This window comes from Austrofundulus limnaeus, unplaced genomic scaffold (genome assembly GCF_001266775.1).
Source record: "Austrofundulus limnaeus strain Quisiro unplaced genomic scaffold, Austrofundulus_limnaeus-1.0 Scaffold149, whole genome shotgun sequence".
Taxonomy (NCBI): Eukaryota; Metazoa; Chordata; class Actinopteri; order Cyprinodontiformes; family Rivulidae; genus Austrofundulus; species Austrofundulus limnaeus.
The window spans coordinates 568,706-577,912 of NW_013952551.1; the positions used below are offsets into that span (position 1 = coordinate 568,706).

The 9,207-nt window shown below is 36.0% G+C and overlaps 1 protein-coding gene across 1 annotated transcript in view; it reads right to left on the reverse strand.

Annotated features, from left to right (window-relative positions):
- The window catches only part of LOC106523260 (tumor suppressor candidate 3), an 85,535-nt gene that overhangs the window by 63,701 nt on the left and 12,627 nt on the right, over positions 1 to 9,207 (reverse strand). The window lies entirely within an intron of this gene.

Here is a 9,207-nt window from a genome sequence, read left to right on the forward strand (position 1 = left end):
CATTTAACAAGGAACAAAGACTTGTCTCTTGCTCTTCCTAAAATACACACTATTCTGAAGACACACACACACACACACACACACACACACACACACACACACACACACACACACACACNCACACACACACACACACACACACACACACACACACACACACACACACACACACACACAACAAACCAATTTCTCTAAGAAGAAAGAATAGAAAACTAAAACTTATTGCAAGCAAATTCCGGCATGCATAGTGTCCTTATGATGACTTCAGGACTTTCAGTGCTGTGTTAAACGCAAAACATTTTAAAGGACACACACATACTAAAGCACAGAGGGAGCTCGAGGGGGCATAACAAATAAAGATGAAGGAAAAAACAACATTATTCAGGGCGATGGCATTTTTATGATTTTTTTTTTTTACTATTTCCTCAGTCACCTAGAGGGGAAGAAGGTGAGTGAGCAAAAGTATGAAGTTTAGATAGCTACATATGGTGGTGGGATAAAAAAAGGTTAAAGGGTAAATAAAGCAATAAGAAGAGGAGATGAGAAACCAGTTAAAAGAAAGCAAATACTAAAAAAGAGGAAAAAGCAAGGGAGATGGAAATAAGGAATAGCATTAGCCTGACGATCCATGCAGCCTGCATGCAAATCAGATGCATTTGTGTATGACTTGCAAAAAAATGTGAAGGTTGTATACAATCAAATTTCAGCTATTTCAATAGTCTGTAAAAAAATAATTTTAGAAAACTGAGGAGCCGGTTTTGTTTTGCCCCAATGTTGTTAAAGTAGATCCCACTAACACATACACAAATTTAAATCAAGCATACATGCTTTTGCAAAAATAAAAAAAAAAGAGTACAGGTTAATGTGGAAATATGTAAAGAGACCATCAAACGTTAACACGCCATCACACTAAATCTGTGAGTCAATATGAAAGTATTATTTCCATGTCATACCTGCAGTGACTCAAACAAGCACACTCACTGTGCCAAGTCCACATTTGTCATCTCATAATCTGGGATTCCTGGAAATATCAAGACTTGTCACTTAAGGGGTGAAGGGTGGGGATTTGTCTCATCTGTCAAATAGCAATTATTTGGAATAAATGCATTTTCCTTCTACTTTTGTCCCTGCGTATTTCCACAAGTCATTCTCTTGTGATTTTATTTCATATCTTCTCCACACGAGCGCCCGGCGTGTGGTGTCTCTCAGTGATGCTTAAAAAGACAATCTCCAATTTGTCTTGCTTACAGATAACAGCTTCACTCAAAACCTCCAAGGAAAAAAAAATGTGACATTTTAAATCTTCCGTCATTTTTCAAAAAGAAAAACTAAAAAAAAAAAAGTATTTTTGCGTGACATTATTGGAAGTTTGACACTTATGCATGCATCCAATATTTTTTTACGACAATGTGGCAAATTACTGGTGGGCAGGAGGGAGGGATAGATAGACAAACAGACAGACAGAGCTGCTATTCAAATAACTAATTAATCTTTCTCTGAAAGAAACATCTTTTATGAGAAGCTTTATGATTTAGGGTAATTAATTATGACACCTCTGATAGCAATGAAATTTGTAATGGCAACAAAACTGCAATTTTGTCAAATTAAATGGTCTATTTTAGATAAGTTGTTTTATACACTAGAAAACAAAAATTTCAATTTATTTGAGTTTAGCTAAATCAAAAGTCACTAGAATGTTGATGTGTCAGTTTGTGTGAACACTGAACTAAGATCAGAAGACATTTGTAGTCTTCCAACTTTTACATACTTTTATTGTGCAGTTTTAACAAAATGAAGTTGATGCTTGTTTTGTATGATAAAAAACAGACAACTGTTTAGGTAATGTAATCTAGAAAAAAAATAAAAGAATGGTTGAAGTTGTACACCTGTGCCCCATAGAAAGAGAAAACAGCTCAAAGAAGCTTTAAAGAACCAACAGAAACAAATAGAATGTTTTTTCTTGTCTGACAACTCCAGGGAACTGTATAAAAAAACACAAATAAAACCCTCAGTAGTCCTCCTCTTGAATTTGAAAGGTACACAAAGCAAATACCATAGTTCCTTCATCTCTTCAAGAGCGAGTTATGTTAGCACTAAGTATTTCTGTACCAGAATGCCTTTCAGTCTTTTAGCTTTCACATCTTAATAATCTTAAGTGGGCTTTAGCACTTTATGGTCATATGGTCTCATTGGGACAATAAAATAATTTAAATCGGCTGTATTCATTTTTCATCTTTTTATGATTAAATTATTCAAAATATGAGAAAACATTTGTGTTTTTCTATGCCCTCACAGCTTGTAGACTTTAGATGTAATGTAAAACAGTAAGCAAAATATAATATGATAATCAGTCCTCACTATCTGACCTTCTAAAAGTACACAATAAAGAAGAAATACAGGAAGTAGAGAACACAGAGCATGATAATACTATGCTTAGTTCAAAGACGATACAAATTAGCCTAAATTACAAAATATACAATAAAAAATACTATTTCTACAAAGTAATGTCAAACGAATAAAAAAATTGTAAAATGTGACTGCATAAATATCCATTCCTGTTTTTACGTGAGTGTTTTAATTCAACTCAGTTATTTTTAATAGAGTTGTAAGGAAATATCGATATACTCAAGTATGGCAAAATTTCCTTTCCCGATACTGAATAGATTTTTAATTAAGGTTTAAAATGTAAACTTTCATGCCAGTGGTTCATTTTTGTGTTGGAGCTTAGCTTCCAGCCACTAGTTGGCAGCAGTCAGCCGGCTAATTGACTCCTCCACTTCTAAAGAGCCAAAGAGTATTACGCTAGCTTAAACATTAGCATTGTGAATGAATGTTAGCACCAAGTACCAATGACTAAATCTAAGCAGATTAGATCAACATTGTTTCCTTCAAAGTTGAGGTAGGGTTGCAAACTTTCCCTCATTAGCCAGGATGTCCCGTATTTTAAGCCAAATTGAAGTGTCCTATATGGAACGATCTTCTTCGAACTGCATCTTGCTAGTGTAGATTATGCCTTTACATCTGTAATTTCTTTCATGAAGAATGACATAAAAAGATTAAATTAAATTAAATTGGCTATTAATGCTGTTGTAAAACACTACAACATTACTATGAAATTAACTGAAGATAGGAGACATTTTAGATCAGAAACGTTTCCGACACAGGTCGGGGGGGGGGGGGTAGCGGTGCACGACTGCTCTTCTGAATACATGAAAACTATGTAACACACCCGTTTACACTTAAACTAAAAATATTTGACCAAAGGAAAACCAGAGCAGGTATAGAGAGAGATGAACATGATTTTGATTTCTGTGACTGTATACGACCCACGGGAGACATGAGATTAACAACAGTCGTCATTTCATTCCTCGGCTTTAGCAGGTCCTAGTTTAATTCCACAGCTGACGCTGCTAAAAATGACAGATTTTCTTTTCTGGATCTCTGAGAGCAGGACTTCAATCTCCGAACTCGTAAGTTCTTCTTTTTTACTTTGCAATTTAATTTATGAATGGACACTTCCTGGTATGTGGAGCAGGAAACGTAGCCTTATATGGTGTTTTTAGGGTGGTAATTATGCTAATCTGCTCTCCTCGTGCACGAGCACCTAATACGCATTCATCAGTTTACGCAGCTCATTTACACACTTTTCCTGAAGATAGAAGAGTTTGTTGAATCTGACGTGACATGTTCGTACGAACCCTTCGTACAAACAAAAGTAAACGAAATTTAGGATAAAAATATGAACACGTTCTTGCATGCGGCCCATTGTTTTGAATACAAAGTTTACAAATGTTCTCAGTCAGCAGGTTAACAGTTTCAGGAGCTGCTTTAGTAAAACTCCTCCTCATCCTCTTCTTTGAAGTAGAGACCAAAAATCAACGTCCAACAACCATAAGCTTTCTGCTTACAAGTCAAACACTTTCATTTAGTATTCTGTGTACATGACCTTATTAAAAGTTACAGTTTAGTGTTCTTAGGACTGAAGACTTTCTGAGGAAAGAAGTTTTAAAACAGCTCTTCAATCATTTTAGTGTTTTCAACCGAGGAGCTTTGATATATTTATTTTTAAAAATTATAGCAGAGGAAGTTCTCTGCACAGAAATAAAAATATTTTTACTGTTTAACCAAACCAAACTGGCAAGTTTCTCCACTAAAACGATTGTGTAACTTAAAGGCATTGAAACACCTGGTTAAATTTAGAAGATATTTATGATTATTTACAAGCACCTGAAGCTGACTCAGAGAACTCTGAGATTTTATAAAAAAAAAAAAAGAAAGTCAAACATTGACACGTCTTTAAATGAAGCCCCCACCCCCCCACCCCGTGCGGCTGCGGTCTGCTTGCACCTCCACCCCGACCGCATGTCATTAATGCAGTTTTTTTGCACAAATTACAGATTTTTGATGCTTATACAGGTAAAGGTCTGAAGGGGTTGACATGTATGGACTCAAGTCTCGGGCTGGTCGGAGCTGCGCTGCACATGGACAGGTGCACACAGAGCAGTTCTGTCACAGTATGGTTCTAAATATTAACAAGCAGTGAAGAATGAAAGTTGTATATTTATGATAAACTACAACAACATTTGAAACAGGCTCACCTGGAGAACATGGTGCTGTTCTCCAGGTAAGGATGAGGAGGTAAACGTTAAAACAGAGATTCATCTTTACTTTAGTATGGGGCAAACAAATGTTCCAGTGAACAGTGAATCATGCACATGCTGCGGCGCACTCTTGTGGCTCAGGTCAGGCTTTGGTACTCACGCAGTGCGTCCGCATCCTCTCCATCGATGGAGGTGTTTCTACTTGACACTTACGTTACTGTAATATTCTCCAATAGGAAATGTGGCAGAACACTTTATAACTCGTGAAACGTTGTAGGAGAGGAAAGTAAAACATGACGGATGAACAAACTGAACATTGTGCGTCACGCGCAGCCTTTGCACGAGGAGCTTGGTCACGCACGCAAAGTTGGACATATCTGTTGGATAACGGAGCTCCGAGCAAAAATATTTAATATAAAATTAGGTTTCATAGACCAAAGTCCAAGGAGCGAAATGAGAGAAGAGAGGTTTCACTCTGCGCTGCTCCTGCAGACTGCTTCACCTGCTGGCTTTAACCCGCTCTGCTCTGCTCTGACTGGATAAACGTGCTCTGGGGTTTGTTTGGTGTGTTGAAAGGAGTATCCCGTTTGGAGCAGACTGGCTGGCTTTAACAAGACCACAACAGAAAACAACTGAGGCCCCCCACCTTTACATATGACGGAAATCTGTTGTGGCGATGGAGAACTTTAAGCCCTGAAAATATCAAATGTCTAGGCATGAGATGTACAATACAGAACAACAAAACAACATATGAGTTGTTAAATGAAGAAGGGAATGAGGTGGGTGAAAAGTGTCAACAGTCAGTATCAGACTTGTAGCCAGTTCCACAAACGACAAGTGTTGTTTGAAAAGGGCAATAAACACCAACAACAAAGCCCTTTATTGAAGTTTTTAATTTTGTGTTTTATCACCTCGTTACGGAGGAAAAGTTCACACGTGAAATTCAAGTTTTTAAAACATGTCACAAAGGGGATTACCTTTCTTGCTCAATGTTGTCCCCCTTCTCAGTTCCTCAACTCAGAACTGCATTGGAAGAGAGTATTTAGCTTAGCTGCCTCTTATGCGTGAAAGAGAAGGAAATTTGGTCATTTAGCATCTGAAAGAAGACTAGAATTGTCTCAGAAATCGATTGCCACAGTCAGATTTGCAATATCTTTTGTGATTCAAAAATTATTCAGTAGGTAAGGTAGGTACAGTATAGCATATCAAGAGTATGCAAAATTGAGAATGCAGGCACAACTTGGCATAAACTAGATGGTTGGGTCATAAACCTGCAGGGTTTATAATGGAGTTTATAAAAAAAAAAAAAAGGCGTGCATTATCAGTTAAAGGTCTCCACAAGTGCAAAGACAAATGTGTAACAATCTTACACAATGACTCCTTGTGCTGTGTATTGGCAAGATTTTGGCAATATATCATGACATGGGGGTCACAATATATCGTAATATACTACGATACGAGGGCAAAATATTAGAATTATCTGCATAAAATGGCAAAAGTTTGTCCTAAAGTTTGCTCAACACTGAAGAGAGTTAATGTTGCCAGTAAAGTTATACTATGCAAGTTCAACAGTTAAAAATAATAACCTTGTTAAGTTTACAGGAGATATGTTGTCATAAATACGCTTATTTGAAACTGTTAATGAACAACACTGGTCAAAAGCAAAATGCACACATAAGCATATTTGTGTAATTTGGCTCAAATGCTACCTCATTAACCTTTGGAAACTAACAATAGCATTAGTGCTTAATAACTTGAAAGCATAATGTGTGTTTAATTAGCCACATGAGCTACTCCCACTTGTTATGCGCATCTGCTTAGGTAAGAACTTAGTCAGTTAAAAATACATACTATACAATTAGTAATAACTTTTTTATAAAGACTATTTCTAAGTATAATGGTAAAGTGTTCTTACTATTATCATTTAATGGCATAGATTAACCAAAAAGAAACTAAATCTGCTGGTGTGAGTTGTATAGAATTATTAAAGAACAGATATTTTTAGCAGTAGAAGTACTTTGTTGAGTCAGGTGCGGGGTGGTGGATTAGAAAGTAACAACTAGAACATGTGTCATTCTGTTCTATTCCTGCTTTTGATTGCATTTTGTCACCTTCCTCAAACTGGAAGTATTTTTTTTTGTATGATGCATTGATCTATGTTTTTGTCTGATTCTCCTAAACTCACCTCAGTAAACTGCATCAATGTTTTTAAGTAAATGGATAAATGCTTAAATGTCCACTCATCAGCTATGACAAAAAAAAAAAAAAAAAACATTGCCTGTATAAAACACAAAGAAACAAAACTTGGCTTACTACTTAAGAAGCTGCTATTCAGGAAATTCATGTCAAATGGCATCTGATCTCAAGCTGTATCAAACCTATATGCATTTGCACCATTTATCCCCACTAATATTACTTCAATAAAAAAATAAACTTTCCTCTTTTCTATCAAAAACAAATTTAAAAACATTGAGGTATGCTCCACAAAGACTATGAAAATCTAACATTAACAAGCAGATTGTTCAAATCCAAGATCTTAAGGTCTCCATAGAATCCCTTCAGAATGAGTATGTACTGAGCTCACTAATGGGTTTGGTGGTTAGAATTAACAAAAATATGAAGTACTTTTGGGAGCCAGAAACTAGGCCCCTATTCTTTATGTAGACTTGTATAAATATATGTGTTACATTCAAAGAATTAAACATCAGCAACATCCATTGTATGAGTAAAGATGCTTGCGACAAAATAAAGGACAGTGTGTGTACAAATAAGATCCAGAGAGATGCATATAAAACTCAGACTTGTGAAGAGGACTTTTGTCTATTTGCTGAATGAATATTCATGACAAAGCATCCTGAGCTTGCAGAGTTATGCATGTGAGTATGTGCCTTTTGCTTGATGCAGAGCAAAATTGTTCTTGTACAAGCAACGGTGAAATGGGTTTCAAAGTGCAGTGGTGCAGTTACTTTTGGTCTAAAATTGACCTGATAAAGAAACCTGGTTTGGCCAAATCTTCTTTTAAAATGGAACTCACAAAAGTCTACCATTTTGTTTGTGCTTTCCATTGACATCCATGTAAATGAGCCCCATAGTCTATGGCTAAGCAACCTGATATATAAGCTTTCTTATAAAATCAGGTATATTAAAGCTTTCACAATTTTCTCACATTTTCGTCAACTTCAAAATTGAAATATTCCTCTGCTAACATATCCCTCCCACATTCAGGTGGACGCCAGTGTAATAAAAGAACTCTTTCACTTCCATTGTTTGAAATATCACTTCAGACTAAAACCAGCATAAACAGAGAGAGGTTCTGAAGGAGGCTGAGAAGCGTATTGGAGAAAAATAGAGTAAGTAAGATTGGCTTGTTTTACCTTATTTGTTTAGGTTTTTGAATATGCATTGCCCCTTTTTATATATAAAACAGTACCTAAAAAGATCTAAACATCTTCAAATTAAATTTTGTGCAGAATAATGAGGTCACATCAAGAATTCAATGATTTTTTTGTTTTTGTTTTTGTTTTTCATTCCAAATGAGTACTACATGAGAAATGAAAGGTAGATACTGAGGTCACAACTGTCAGCAATAAATAAATAAATAAAATTCATAAAAGATAAAAAGAAAAAAAAGAAAAAATATATCACGCATGGAGTATATTGCCACATACAAAACTACACATTCCACCACAGTAGAGAGATCATTTCTAAAGAAAAGATATTGTGATTAATCACAAAAATATCGAGATTAAGCATGATTAAAAATTATGATCTATGCCGAGTACTCTTAAAAACATAACAGATACAACAGGGCTGTGTTTCCTCCATGGGCTTGGACCCTTAATAAGTCCACAACTTCCTGCTTTGTAGCTTGAAAAACAAAAATGTGTTCAGGGTTTCCCCATTGTTCAACTGGTCTGAAGGTAGAACTCAGAAAATTGAGAAGAGATTTTGTAGCTCAGCTATCTACAGCCGTTTTACATCCAACAGCAAATTGGTGTCAGTCTCACTAGGGAGATGGTGAGATAGTTGCACTAAGAAGATTTGGCTTTGAGCTAAGTGGTTGAAACTAATTGTTTGGTCAATAATGTGAACAGCTGGGAGAAGAGTAGAAACCACATATTACTCAACTGATGTAAAGAGCTGTAACAATCTACACAAATCAAGATCCTCATTAGATATGATCTTTCAATGATGGCATCAAGTCCCTTCCTATTAGCTACATTTATTAAATTTACAAAGCCAAGTTTACAAAGTTCTTGCTGTGGATTCTTGATTGAGGATTTATTCTGCAGTTGCATTTCTCGCTCATATATTGACTAAGCTATTGGATAAAAACTGGTAGGCAAAACTTTGATTGTTTTATGGACTTCAACACTGACTACAACAATCGTCAAAAGATTTTCTAAACAAATAAGAGAATGTGAAAGTAAAAAAAGGGAGAAAAAAGAAACGAAGTCTGACACGTTTAGCATTTACCCTGACTACAACATTATGCTAAACTGCTTCAGTTCCTCACATTATATTAAGGTATCAGAGAGTGTGTGTGTGTGTGTGTGTGTGTGTGTGTGTGTGTGTGTGTGTGTGTGTGTGTGTGTGTGTGTGTGTG